General features: G+C 36.5%; 1 long non-coding RNA gene across 2 annotated transcripts; it reads left to right on the top strand.

The window, feature by feature from the left end:
* Positions 1 to 854: 854 nt before the first annotated feature.
* Positions 855 to 7,409, top strand: LOC129260063 (uncharacterized). 2 transcript variants are annotated; one of them, XR_010296836.1, is made up of 5 exons: positions 855 to 1,240; positions 3,750 to 3,852; positions 4,455 to 4,589; positions 5,578 to 5,693; positions 6,196 to 7,409. It is a non-coding gene; the product is annotated as an uncharacterized LOC129260063 (long non-coding RNA). The 2 variants fall into 2 exon arrangements; XR_010296835.1 differs by lacking the exon at positions 855 to 1,240 and having other exon boundaries at positions 3,191 to 3,852.
* The last annotated feature ends 6,819 nt before the right edge of the window (positions 7,410 to 14,228 follow it).

The following is a 14,228-nucleotide window of genomic DNA, read 5'->3' as shown; positions in this document are numbered from 1 at the left end:
TTCAGCGTCCGCCTCTTCCTTACAAAGACGCTTTTCAAGTTTATCCAGCTTGTCTTTCATTTCTTTCATTTCCTTTTTCTTGCTTTCTAGTTCAAGTTTCAGACCATCATAGACATTATGTGAAATTTTATCTTCAAGTCTCTTGCACACGATATCATAATCAGAATCAACTATCTGTTCAATCACAGGGGCTGTCAAGAGAACCTTTGTGATTTCATTACGTAACGTCTCTTTTAGTTCAGTACTCACGCTTTCACCCTCTCCAGTTGAGTGACCAGCTGGATTTGTGTTAACGCGATCATCACTGTCGCTATTTTCGTCGCCAGAGTCCTCGGCTATATCATCAGCTCGGTTCCGTGTTCTCATGTGGTCTCTTTTCCTGGTCTTTTTGGTGGCGTATTTATTTGACATTTCTTGAAGAATTACGTCACTTTAGATGTTCAAACACACCATACAGTTTACCAAGATAATGAATATCCACAGCATTCACAAATAAGGTGCAAGAAAACTCACAAAACTATTAGAAATTGTTAAGAATTATTGAGAAATGTTCAAGAGCAGTGCGTTATCCGTAGACGATAAACTTTATTCATCAAATAAATGAGGGTTTCTCTTTTCTTAAGTAGGGTATTTTTTCAAAGTCATCGCTGCTGCTACATGTTTATTTGATTGTGTAGTGCAGGCGATCTGTCAGAATTTAACTTAGGATAAGTTGACAACAATTTATTGACACCAAATGACCATTGATCTTTTCCAAGTAACCTAAGTGACCAGACAAGCCAGTCGATTTGGTGACATGCCTACTTGATAACTATTATATGTAATATTCATGAAATATGTCCTTGTACTTTCAGAGTTGTGATGACATTTAAACAACTAATCCTTGGTTAAGATTGAAATGCTGATACCACAACATGATATGGGTAATGAAGTATCACTGATCTACAGTGCCGGCCGCAGGAAACGTCACGCCCGTGCCCTCAAACACCATGGCCCCGTTGCATAAAACTTTTGCCAGACTTATTTTTGCCATAGTTTTTCTATGGCAAAAATATTAGTTTTTTGCCAGAGTTTCAATATTTCATGGCAAAAAAACTCTGGCAAACTTTTGCCAGAGTTTTTTAAGGTGCCAGAGTTTTTTAAGACTGAATAAACTTGGACGAGGATGAACGCCGATATCAGCCGATATCGCGATCGGTATCTGCGGCTGCTGAAAAAATCATGTAGACTCCACAGAACGGTAAGCTTGATACTTTTTTAATGTGTTGATATTTGCTATTTTTGTCATTATAAGTTGATTACTTAGTTGCAAAAATATATGTGAATTGTTTTGAATCCGTGCTCGCACCGTGAAAGTGAGATTCACGATTTTTTTTTACACGTTTGAATCGTTCCATTTTTGTGTCGCAAGCGCCTGCGGGGTCTGCGTCTCGGCCATGTCTATTGCCGCCGGAGCTTCGGCATGGTGATGTGACTGCGCTGGTCGCACTTGGTGCGCCAACAGCTGAAACCACCAACTGCATCGACACGTTTGGAAAGCTTATTTATAGATTTATCGAATTTCTCTTGCTATGATCACACATTCTACATTATGATTAGTGTCAGTACATGAAAATTTCATGTTGTTCAAATCAATTTTTCATGTTAGAATTGAATGCAAAGTTGCAAACTTTGGACCACCGTCACTGTCGGTCGTCACCAAGTCAGACAAGTTGAATTGAAGTTGGTTAGATTCCCGTTAGATTCTAGGCTTACAACAACAGTTGGATCGAATTATCAGATCTAACTTTAGGCATAGAATCAACATTCTAGATCTAAGTTAACTTTTTCTTAAGATTAGAAGTTGAGACTTCAGTCAGTCAGTTTGAGGGCTCCACCGCGAAGCCCCTGAGGCTGAGTGAGGTACATGTTCTATTATTACGTATAGTGCGTAGCTGCAGTGTAGAGCTAGAGCTAGATAATTGTTGGCGCATAGACTCTCTGTTACCAGGTGCAGAGCCTGTGTCTTTACTTAGTACAGGGCGCGAATTGGCACTAGGGTCCGGGGGGGGGGGCCACTTACATTGACGAGTGGATACCATGCGCGACCAAAAAAACACGTAAAAAGGATGTCTTTTTCACGATAGGGCACGTTACGTACGTAACGTGATAAGGGTGTCAAAAAAACAAAAATAATGAAAAAAGGGTATCTATTTTGCTAGGAAAATTGCGTGTTTAGGGTCGAATTCGCGGGGATGATAAAACAAAATTAAATGTTTTATAAAGGATATCCTTTTTGTCCCAACACTTCGCGTTTAGAGTCCGATTTGCGCGAGGTGTAGAAGGTGGGGTCGTACTAAACCAAATAAGGTAAAGCCGACGACCGAAGGACCCGTAACAATAAAACATTCCTGGACTTGTGTTTAGGGGTTCAATTCAGGGAACATTTGCCAAGAGTAACGTTTTGTTACCAATACTTGTTAAGGGTATGGTTTCACACGCCAATACTTGTTAAGGGGCGCATTTTCAGAATATGGAAATTACGTGTTTAGGGTGCTTTTCGAGACCCCATGGTCGCGCATGGTATCCACTCGTGAATGGAAGTGCCCCCCCCCCCCCCCGGGACTAGAGTCTAGGGCCTACAGTGCAGTGCTGCGATCCAAAAAATTTGACAACTCTGAATGGTTGCTTTAATTTTTCCCTTAAAAAAATTGAAATAAAATAGGGGGAGGCACTCGTACCAATTGACCCCCTTTCCCTGGATCTGCTATAGGTGACCCCACATGAAATTGCGACATCATGATCATGAACAGCACTTAGCGTAATGTGCCAAATATTTTGAGGGGGCCTGACACTGACAATGGCGTAGGGGGCAATTTTTTTTAATAAAAACTGAGCAATCCAAAAATTTTAAATTTTTTTAAATACAAAAATCTAAATTTTTCTTATCCCCTTTATTTTGTTTTTTGAAAATTTTAGAGGGTCCATAGTCTACCCCATGGCCCCAAAGTCTCTCCCCCCAAAAAAAAAAATGTACGCCAGTGAACGTGAATTAATACAGTGGCTAGAGATTAAAAATTGGTCTCAATTTAAAGCTTGTTATAATCCAACACTCTTTGCAATTTATTTATATTAATTTAAATTAATGATCTGATGACCACTGAAGTAAAAATCTTGAAAATCCTTCATAAAAAAAAATCTTGCAGAGAAACAAATCATATATATAATATTATTTTGGGACTGAATGGAGACTATGGGATTGTTGTATTGTGATTATTTAACATGCATTACTATGGTTTTTAAGGTGCTATAATTTTGATTTTGGTCTCAATTGCATATTACATCATTGATTATTTGTTTAAGATAGAAAATAAAAAATGATTAAAAAATTGCAGTTTTGGAATTCGGATATTCTAAGTTCATATAAATTTGCATATCTAAATTATGTTGAAGAAATGAACAAATCCCTTTAGGTTATTTATCATCTGAAAGGGAATTTCAATGATCAATCCAAATATTTTTTTCCAGTTTGTACTGAGCTAATTTTCTTCTGTTAAGTTTGATTCACTGTAATAAGTCCAACAATTGGAATCAACCATCAAAATGTCCTATCCTAGTAATGATTTATTTCACCACAAACATATTAGTATATATTCATTTGATAATTTATACTGAAAGTAATCTCAATGCAAATATTTGTGCGACTTTATCTAGTCTTAATTTGTGACTCTCTAATCGGATTATTTATTTTCTCATTCAATATCTAACAGCTTAAATAGTTGAGGTATATATACTGGAGCAACTCAAGTGCATGTGTGACTTTTTGAGAAGAAACTACACAAGGCTGTTGGTTAGTAATCACCATGTAAAAGGGTAAGATATACAGCTTAATTTCAAATAAGCCAAAATTCTAATTGCTACCATTTTAAGTATTTATAGACAGGCTTATATTTTATGTTGGTAATCTCGATGCAAAGTTTTTCAAAGTGAAAAGAATATTTATGAAGAAGAAGAAGTCATTACTGCCTGATAATGTCGAACATAAGTAGTTATAAAATACAATAAAAAAAAAAGGTTTCGTCTTCTTGAATAGGAAGAAAAAAAAATTGTTTCAGGCATATTTGAAATGAGTAAGAATCCTCATGTTGATTATTAAATGTATACAACCCCCCCTCCCCCCCCCCCAAAAAAAAAAAAAAATGTACCTAATCTCACCTGGCTATGCTAGTGATTGTGTACACCTGAATCAATAATGGTTAAGTTCATTTTATTACCTCTTGCAATTCTTTGAAAATTATTATTGATTTTGATTTTGATGTCCATTGGAAATGATGAAATCTTATTTTCTTACGATTACAAGTTTTGATTTAGATTAGAATTTAGACATTCTTGACATAAAGTGCAGAGTGTATTTTCAATTAATATATAGCATATGACTATTTTATGATTTGTCTGTGTTTGCATTTGAAATAAAGGTTTGCAGAAACCAGACAGAGAGCCTGTGTGGAGATGATATTGGCTGCCTAGGTCTGACTGCCTCCAACCTGAGGCGGTCTTGGAGTGATCTAACAAAAGAGTGAATGATTAAACTAGAAAATAGACAAAGACTGGTATGTATTTCATTTATAAGAGTTAAGAATATATTTTATATGCATCAAGAAGAATTAAAGATCACTATCTCTTAAATTCTATTTTGTTGTAATTGTCATGCAACTAATCCAAAATATCTAGAATTTTTTGACATCCACCCGTCGGAGGTGGGTCCGAGGACAGGTTTTGGGGTTGTCTGGCCATCCTGTCTTTCTTAAATTATTCTGATAAGTAAAGAACTGTTTGATGTCAAACTTTGTCCAAGAATGCATGTAGGATTTATTATACTTTAATTATTTTCAGGGTATCAAGGTCAAAGGTGGCATACCTTGTTCACCTGAATATGCATCGTTCCTGTGATAAATAAAGAACCCTTTGATGGTTCAACTTCAACTTGGCAAATATATATTTGGGAGTGACAATGATCAGGTTAGGTCAAATGTAAAAATTCACCAGAGATCGTTGGCAAATTTGTGTGTTTAATATTTTTATCTTTTGATGTCGCAATGGCGGATGCATAAATTTTGAAACTTACAAATGTACCCCCATGATCCTCAATGGGTTAAGGATGGATTGGTGTCACGGCTAAATACTAATTAAAAAAAACAAGTATTCTTCTTTGTCTATTTCAGTCATACAGTAATTAAATTGTTGCATTTGTGGAAAACTTCATAACTGAACAGTTCTGTGTGTAGTGACTTCAAAATTTGTTATTGACAGATTCTTCTTTGGCCTAGATCCCCTGTGTTTGTGGGGGGGGGGGGTAGGCGCAGATCAAATTGTTGAAAGTACCGTGTATGTATGCAAGTGATGACCTTTTTTTTTTTTTGGTTGTCAACATTTTCTGGACAAAAGTGCCCCTCCTTTTGGAAATTCCTGGATCTGCGCCTGGGGTGAGGCGAGTCAAAATCACCTTTCATAGTTTTTTAAAGACCCTTCTGCTGTGATCCCTGTTTGCATTGAGAACATTTATAATTGTGGCATTACTGCACTTTGTTAAATCTTTAGGTGGACAGTTTGGTAAAGTGAAGCCAAAGATGGAGATTGTGCTGGCAGCCATGAGAGACAAGGCCAAGCATTGGGTCCATGGCCAGGAGACAGAGACTGGGGCATCTGAGCAACTGGTTAGTTTTACATAAAAGATTTATCACACAAATGCATAACAAAGTTGAAAATATATATACCTAAGGATCATTGTATTAATTTTGCTATATTCTTTCATTAATTTTCTCAAAAAATGAGCATAATTTCGATTGAAATTTGTACAAGATGGTTCTCCCTATAGAAATAGGTAAACTGGTTTACAATGAAAAATTCAGATTTTTTAAAACCTAGAATAATTATCCCTAACCCATAGAATTCCTATCATTCATTTTGAATTAATTAAATCTGAATTTTAAAGGGGATAGTTTTTCTTTCCTCATGAAAATTTCAGCAAGGAATAGTAAGTAGCTTCAACTACTATTGCCAGATTGAGAGATTTTCGTTCAGAGTTGGTAAATGATTTAAGATTTCCAAAATGAAATAAAAATGTTGAATCATAGTAAGTCAATAAAAAAAAAATCAATGTGGAATGGTTGAAGATGTATTTAAAGTTAAGTAAACAATTCTTTTCTTGATGTGCAGCTTTCACATAAGGCAGCCTGCTTCTGGACATGGGGAAGCCAGAGGAGGAAAAGGAGGTTGAGGCGGAGCCTCAAGCTGTTCCCGGGGCACCATTGACATCCAGGGTAGATTGGGTCTAGTTGATTGTGTAGGACGCCAAGATGACACCCAGCATAGGAGAAGAGAAGGTGCTCTTCTTGTTATGACCAGCACACCAATTACCAGGAGCATGGATCTGCAGCAAATTCAGCAGGAAACGCTCAGAATGCAGCAAGCTATGCTGCAAACATTTAAAATCATCCATGTTGATTTTTGTAATTATCCACAATTGTTTGCAGCAGTTTGTTAATGGAAATCAGTAGTAACATTGAACAATGCAACTTCCTCTCCATTTTTTTAAAACTGGAAACCTGTTGAATATTGTTTTTAGAAAATGAAGTAAATCACCTTGAACTTTGGAAATTTCCAAAAGCATATATTTTAGCAAGTAATATGAAAATGAGTTATACCATGGTCACATTTGGTGGCCTTACGGCAAGTCGAAATCAGTCGTTTTATGTATTACTATACGAACCACCTACATGAAGCCGGTACAAGGATGAGTAAAATGGTTGATTTCGACTCGCCATAATGCCACCGGCTGGCGAATGTGACCTAGGCATAAGTTGTTGATGTCATTGCCTCATAATTTTGAACAAAAAGTGACAAAGACTACATTCTTCAGGATTGAGAAAGTTAAACTTGAACTTTATTCTCATCTCAGTAGATAGAAGATAATGTTATTCATTCAATACTGCGTTAGAATTTGAACAAATGCCTTGCAATGCAACATTTAGGCTCTGAAATCTTGATGGGAATTCCTGTGCAAGAACAGTTTTAAAGTTTATTTATACATGTTCATATTGCAAGTCTGTTATATGATCTGTCAGCATTGTTTGTGGATCTCACACTGGTGTCATTAGCCATAGTTCCAATCTTAAGCCATCTGCAAAACGTTTTCCAATGGTACTGTTATGTTAATTTAAAAGAAAAGGGACCTTGTCAACATTCAATCACATCTTTCAATACGCATATAAGGGTATGGGATACTGTTAGCATTGAAATTAAAATATGACTTGATAAAATTATTTTCAATTAAATTAAAAGTATTATAATGGTTCATAACAAGTTCTTTTGACTGTCACTCTGACTGTTCTTAATAAGTGATTGCGAATAAAATTATTTTAAATGTATAATTCAATGAGAAATGAATTGTTTAAAAGAGGATAAATTGCGAGAGAAGAGATAGAAAAAGAAAGAAAGTATTCAGAAAGAGACATCCGAGTTGTGTGACCGTAATTTAATTGAGAGAAGAAAACTGTTCTTAATAAGTGATAAGTGTTCCCCATTCTCAATTGCAAATTAAATTATTTTAAATATATAATTCAGAATTAAATTGTTTAAAAAGGAGAAAGGGAGAGAGAAGAGGAAGAAAAAGAAAGAAAGGAGAATTAAGAAAGAGATGTCTAATTTGTGTGACTGATATTTTAATTGACAGTAGAAATAAAATGATTTAACCTTTAGGTTGGCCTCCGACTATAAAAATACAATTGCACCATCCCTCTTGGCCCATAAAGGAAAATATTCTTGATAAAATATTACCAAGAAAAACATCAAGTCTTGTTCGCCCCCCCCCCCCACCCATTCAATTGCCACACCTTCAACACTATGGATCTATGTTTTATGAAATTGCTAATTTGGATATTTTGGAAATATTTTTAACATTGCCAAGAAAGCAACAACAACAAAAAAGAACCTTTTTGAAATATTGAAATATTATGGACAAATGTGATACAAAATCTTTTCCTCCACTTTTTCTAACAATATTATAATGTTTTGAATAATGGCATTGAGGAGGGGGTGGTGTGATTGAATTGATGAATTTAATTATATGTTCCTTGTCAAATAATGTGGATATACATACTTTCATCCAATGTAAATACAATGTGTAGACCTAGGCTGTTTACTCCCCCCCCCCCCCCCCTCTTCCAGAATAATCCCCCTCTTCCTATCTCTCTTTCTCTCTCTCTTATTGTATTTTAGATGTTCGGGGACAGTTTCATCCCATCATGGAGGTTATCATTAATTGAGTTTTATTCCTTGGTCTTATAAAGCAACCACAAAGAAAAAATAAAACATCTCTCAGTTGTCCCCATTGAGGAACTGTCGATGATGGCTAGTTTTTCTTACTTTATTACATTTTGTTCCCAGCCTTCTATCATATACATGTAGACACAAGTGTGAAATTAAAAAGGAATCCACACAAATTTCGGGTCACTGTATTATATAGTGTAAATTTTGATAAATATATCAGTCGGATATTTCATTTCCCCTTTTGTTTACGTGCTCGATCGTCGTCTGTCTTGGACTGGAGCAAGCCGAGTGACGGGAAAGAAAAATATAAGTTAGGTCTGTTTTGAGTGAAAGATAGACCTCCTCCGGCATGCCTCTCCTTCTCAATCATCACCCAGTTTTTATGACCTGTTAAAGAAAAATGAGACTGGCAAAGGTGAGAAATTAAGATGTCCAATGAGCGCGTCCTAATCTTACTTTGAAGTTCCAACTTATTTTTGCAAGTGTGGGACTAGGCCGTATCGACTGCTATTCAAGTTTTCCTCGTAAAATTGAACTTGCAGTACAAGTCTGTTCAATCGTTAGAATAAAGTTAGCTCATACTTCTGAGTATTTCAGTTGATTGAGGGTAGTATTTCTTGGTATGTCTCATAGAACTTGTACATATTTGGATTTACAAAGATGGTTAAATGGTAAAAAACAGCAAAAATTGAGGCGGCTTAGGAGGTACTCCAACAACACATCGTTGCATATCGCATTGAGGTTGAACCAGCGGCCAACTCGCCAGCCGGAGGCTCTGGCGATAAAGGTCACGGTAGCAAAGAAAAAGAGCAGACTGCCTAAGTTCAAGTTCAACTTTAAAGCCTTATGTTTTGAGTAATTTAAAGTGTTTAGTCCAACTGCATCGCTCTATTCACAGCATAACTTCTCAAAAACACTATAATCATATAGATTTACTTAAACTAGAACTAGATTCTATCTTAGAAGATTTTTATTATTGAGCTGTCACCGGGTTGATACATTTAAAAAAATTAAACCACCAACTATTATTCCCCCCACTTCACTTAAAAATCTAGATCTTCCTAGGCCCTATTTTTACTAAGTTATATTAAATTTTCTGTAATTACCTTATTGCGTAGCCTATACAAGGCTTATGTCACCCTTCCAATTATTCTTGAAGCCGTAGACAGGTGAATACTGTATATGGTACTTGGGACAGATCCTGAGCAGCTGCCTTGAAATAGTTTTGCCGGAGTTTTTAGGACTTTGCCGTAGGTACAGGAGCTACGGCAAAAACCCACTTGATTTGCCGGATTTTTTTTTTAAGTTTTGCCGTAAAAAACTCCGGCAAAGTTTTATGCAATGGAAAACTCCGGCAATTTTTTTTTTGCCGTAGTTTCCTGATTTTTTGCCGTATAAAACTCCGGCAAAAGTTTTATGCAACGGGGCCCATAGGGTGCTTTTGCGTCTAACCGAGGGCATTCGAGGGCAGAGAACGCGGGTGTCTACCCGCACCCTCAATCTCCCGCGTCCTCAAAAATATTGGCCGCGCCTGCATTTACCATAGGGCACATTAGCATTAGGTTTACATGTACTTCGGTTCTCTTGTGATAGACTATTATGTTTTCAAAACTAGTGTGATCGGAAAATGTTGTAGATTACATTTTTTTTTTAGATATTAAGGTGTTTTCTTTTCTTTCATTCTTTAATTTCTTTATTCCCTTTTAAATTATTTTCCCCTATTCTTTCATTCCCTTCCTTGCTTCCTTCCTTCCTTTTCGGCCTGTTGAAATGATTTTGAAATTAGCTTTGGAAATCTAGCCAAAGCAAATATCAAGAGGCTTTTCATGGTAATAGCGAGCGGTAAATCTTCATAGGTTGGCATTATATAGCTGATATACAAGCCCTTGGCTAACCCTTGGCTAAGGGTTTTTTGGACTGATTGCGACCAGTATTGCATAACTATTAGCAAGCTTCTAATAGACGCCATCCACCTTTCTTCCCGTTCCTTATATTTTTCAATCCTCGGCAGCTCGGTCATCTTATGTTTTTTTTTTTTTTTCTATTCCCTTTTCTTCATATTCTGATTTTCCAATTATCTTTTGGCGCTACCTTCATTTCCCGTTTCTTTTGCCTCTTTCCCCCATTTTCCAGTCATTCATGCCCGTACAATTGAATTATATCCTTTGATTTTATATCCCTATATTGCTAATGATGCTAATGTATTAGTATTTTAGAATATTTTGTACTTCCCCACATGTTCTTCTTTACTTCCTTTTCCCGCTTTCTTTCCATTTTCCCTGTTTATTTTTATTTTTTTCTTTCCCTTTCTTTTCAATATTCCCTTTCCCGTTTTTCCCTTATCCTTTTTTCTTTCTTTCTTTCTTCCTTCCCCTTTATCTCTTTCTCCCTTTCCCCATTTTTTATTTTCCCGGTTAAATCCGCCAAGGGGGGGGGGGGGCATGCTTGCCCCGCCCCTGTCCCCGCCTGTTACGCCACTGGAGCTTTCTAGATAAGATATCGAAATAGTGTTTTAACGGGGGACACAGGATGGAAAGAAGAAAGACATATCAACAAATAAGAAAAAAACATTGAACAGACTTGATTTCTTTGTAAATCAAAATTGACAAGTTATTAACAGAAGTCCACACATCACCAATTTAATACATGTCATATCAATAAAGAAAACACTAGTTATTACAAACCTTAGAAAAAACAGAATTATGAACATTATGGGCATTTGTGAATTCACATTATGTGAAAACGTGCAATTAATTGGGATCATCAATTCTTTGATAAAAAACTATTATTCAAAAACCTAGTGAGGGGAATGAAAGGATGAAATGATTACTACTTGACCAAGATCATACAAAGTAGACGCGCCACAGAGTGAACACCTGCAAAACTGGCTGTACTCATCGATTTGTTGTTGTTTTGTTCTTTTGTTATTGTTAACAGTTTGGGATAGTCTTGCTCCTCGTTCACCCACCCATCTCCTTTGATCACATCCGCCTTCCAAATCACGACAGGATGTTCTTAGAAATGGAGGGGTCATTAATTTGTTGATGGGTGAACAACAATAAAAAGGATATTATTTTCATTACAGTTCAAATCGGGTCTCTAAGAACCCCTCCCTTTTAAACCTTTAAAAAGAAAATAGGGAAGGGAAGAGAGAGAGAGAGAGAGAGAGAGAGAGAATTAAAAAGAAGTAGAAGAAAGGGAATACAAAAATGGAGAAGGAAACGATAGGTAGGAATCGAGAAAAGGAAAGAAAGAGAAGAAAAGAAATGAAAATGGGTGAACAACGGAGGAGGATAAATGAGAGAGAAAATGGGAACAGGAGAAATGAAGAATAGGAAGGGAAAGAGAGAGAAAGTAAAGATTGAAAAGTGGGAAAGATAAGTAGAAGAAGAAACAGGGAAAGGGGAAGAAAAAATGTTAAACGGAGAAAGAGAGAGAGAGAAGATCAAGAATGGAAAGGAACGAATGGAAAGCATAATAGAAATAATAGCTTGAGAGAGAAAGTAAACCTATAAGTAAATCCTATTAGATGGTCATGTTTCTGACGCTACTTTCATAACAGAACAGAAAGAGGAAGGGGGTGGGGATAAAAATAATGATCATTTAAATTTCTTTGTATGATATTCATTAGGTCTGTTTTTCATAAATTGTCCATACGGTATAAATTTTTCCAATTTCGTTGTAAATAAACTAGACCAATTTGGATGAGTCTTAACGGGGGGAAAATAACATGGATGTATACCAAATTGTAATTTAATAATATATCCCTATAGCTATGGATTGTGTTTCTATACAATTGTCGACATTTGTATATGGAACCTCAATTGAAAGGAGTGATGTGAATTTGATGAAATGAGAGGGGAGGTCAATGAATACAAATATGATAAAACCAATTTACAGCTTGTTATAATATAGAAGACAGCGTTTTGGCAGATCGAAATATGATAACTATTGAACATTTTCTTGATATATTTGCTTTCAACGTTTTAACGTATAGTATGTGTTTTCGAAAGCTACTATAACAAATGGGTACTTACTGCAACTCGCTAATTATCACTTGCCGACAAAGTAAGAATGGAGTTATACAATCAATTCTTTTCTTTTGTTCAGAGTTTTGGGGTTCCTCAAGCCCATGCTAACTATCAAACCATGGACCTATTCATAGGTCCATAATTAAACCTAACCATTAATTATTTGCGGGGAATTCTTTGCGGTACCTTTCTCCCCTATATCTTATATTTCTCTCCTCTCCCCTTCCTTTTTAATTTCCCCTCCCTTATCAATATCTTTTTTTTCTCTCTATTTCCATCTTGCTTTTCTTCGTCCTCACCTTCCCCTTTTCTCTCTTTATAACCTTCTTTTGTTTCCCTCCCCTCTATAAGGGAAGGAAAAAATATTTTCCTTCCCTTATCCCTACTCATTCTCCTTCTTTCTTTGCTTTGCCCTCCACCCTCCCTGTATTCTCTCTCAACTTCCCATTTTCCTCCCTTCTATTTTCTCGCTCTCCTTTCTTCATTTTTTTTATTTCCCCCTTCCTTATCATCCCTTCTCCTTTTCACCTTTTTTTATTTTTTGTCCTCTCCTTCCTTCTTTCTCCTCGTCGTTTTTTTTTCTCCCATCTATTGTATCCTTCTCTCCTTTTTCCCTTCCCTCGCTTTTTATATTTCTCTTTAACTATTTATTTCTCCCAGTTATCACCCCAAAGTTTTTAAATCTTTATGAGACATTTTATCCACGATGAATGTTGATAAAAAACGTACTTGAAAGCCTATGCTTGACATGGGATTAAAATCACATATAGTTTTGAACGAATGTATCAACTGAGACCTCTTGCACATGTGAATACCCTAGGGTAAACACCCTAGGGCACATACACCCTAGGGTATCAACCGCAGGCATATGCCTCGTCCGCTCCCCACAAATGCCCGCTACGGGCTAACGCGTTTACCCAAGGGCGCGCCGTGACGTTTCCCGCGGCCGGCACTGTACTTTTATGAGTTTCAGGCTGTCACATGATCAAGGCCAAAGATCATTTAGGGTTAATGAACTTTGACCACGTTGGTGGTATCAACATTAAAGTCTTAACCAATGTGAGGTTTTAAAGTGCCAACATAACTTAGAAAGTGGAACGACATATTTCATGAAAAAAATTGTCAAGTAAGTTGATAAATGTAATTAGGTTGGTAGGAGTTCAAAAGTTATTTTTGAGAATATTGTTTACAACTTAAACAAAGTGGAACGCTTCTGGCAGAAACACCTGCACTAAATAAATCAATATAGCACCAGTATTATGAAAATGATTTCATTTATTGAATAGATTTGATTATTTTGATAACATTAGATTCCTTGACCTCAGAAATGGTAGTGTAGGTGTCAAAAATCATGTTTCTATGTTACTTAGAACTGAGATATTGTAGAAAACAATGCTTTTGGCGGTCATTTTGAAAAATCCAAGATGGCGGCCATATAGGTCACGGTGCAAATGGAAACATTGTTATTCTGAGTCCTCATAAAATAACATTTCCAAAAATGTATAGTTTTCAATTTCTCCCCAAAAATCCGGCGAAAGCCCAAATATGAACAATATGAACCTGACTAGATCCAAGACAAGTCCTCCGCCGACGATAGATACGCAAAATGCGACAACTGTTCTGCCGATAATTGCTCCGCACAATTGCTCCGCGATATTTGCTTCGTCGACAATTGCTCCGCCGATATTTGCTCCCCTGACAATGCTCTGCCGACATTTTCTCCGCAAACACTTGCGCCGCAAATTGCGACATTTGCTTGGCTGGCATTTCCCTCAAATAATGCGACAATTGCACCGCCGACATTTGCTGCGAAGACATTTAATCCGTAAAATGCGACAAATCTCCACATGCATGAGTGATAACATTTCTTTCTGGAACATCTTTGTTATT

Source organism: Lytechinus pictus, unplaced genomic scaffold (assembly GCF_037042905.1).
Source record: "Lytechinus pictus isolate F3 Inbred unplaced genomic scaffold, Lp3.0 scaffold_22, whole genome shotgun sequence".
In the NCBI taxonomy this organism is placed as follows: domain Eukaryota; kingdom Metazoa; phylum Echinodermata; class Echinoidea; order Temnopleuroida; family Toxopneustidae; genus Lytechinus; species Lytechinus pictus.
Note: the sequence above shows the minus strand (reverse complement) of the source record. Positions and strands in the feature narration are given on the sequence as shown.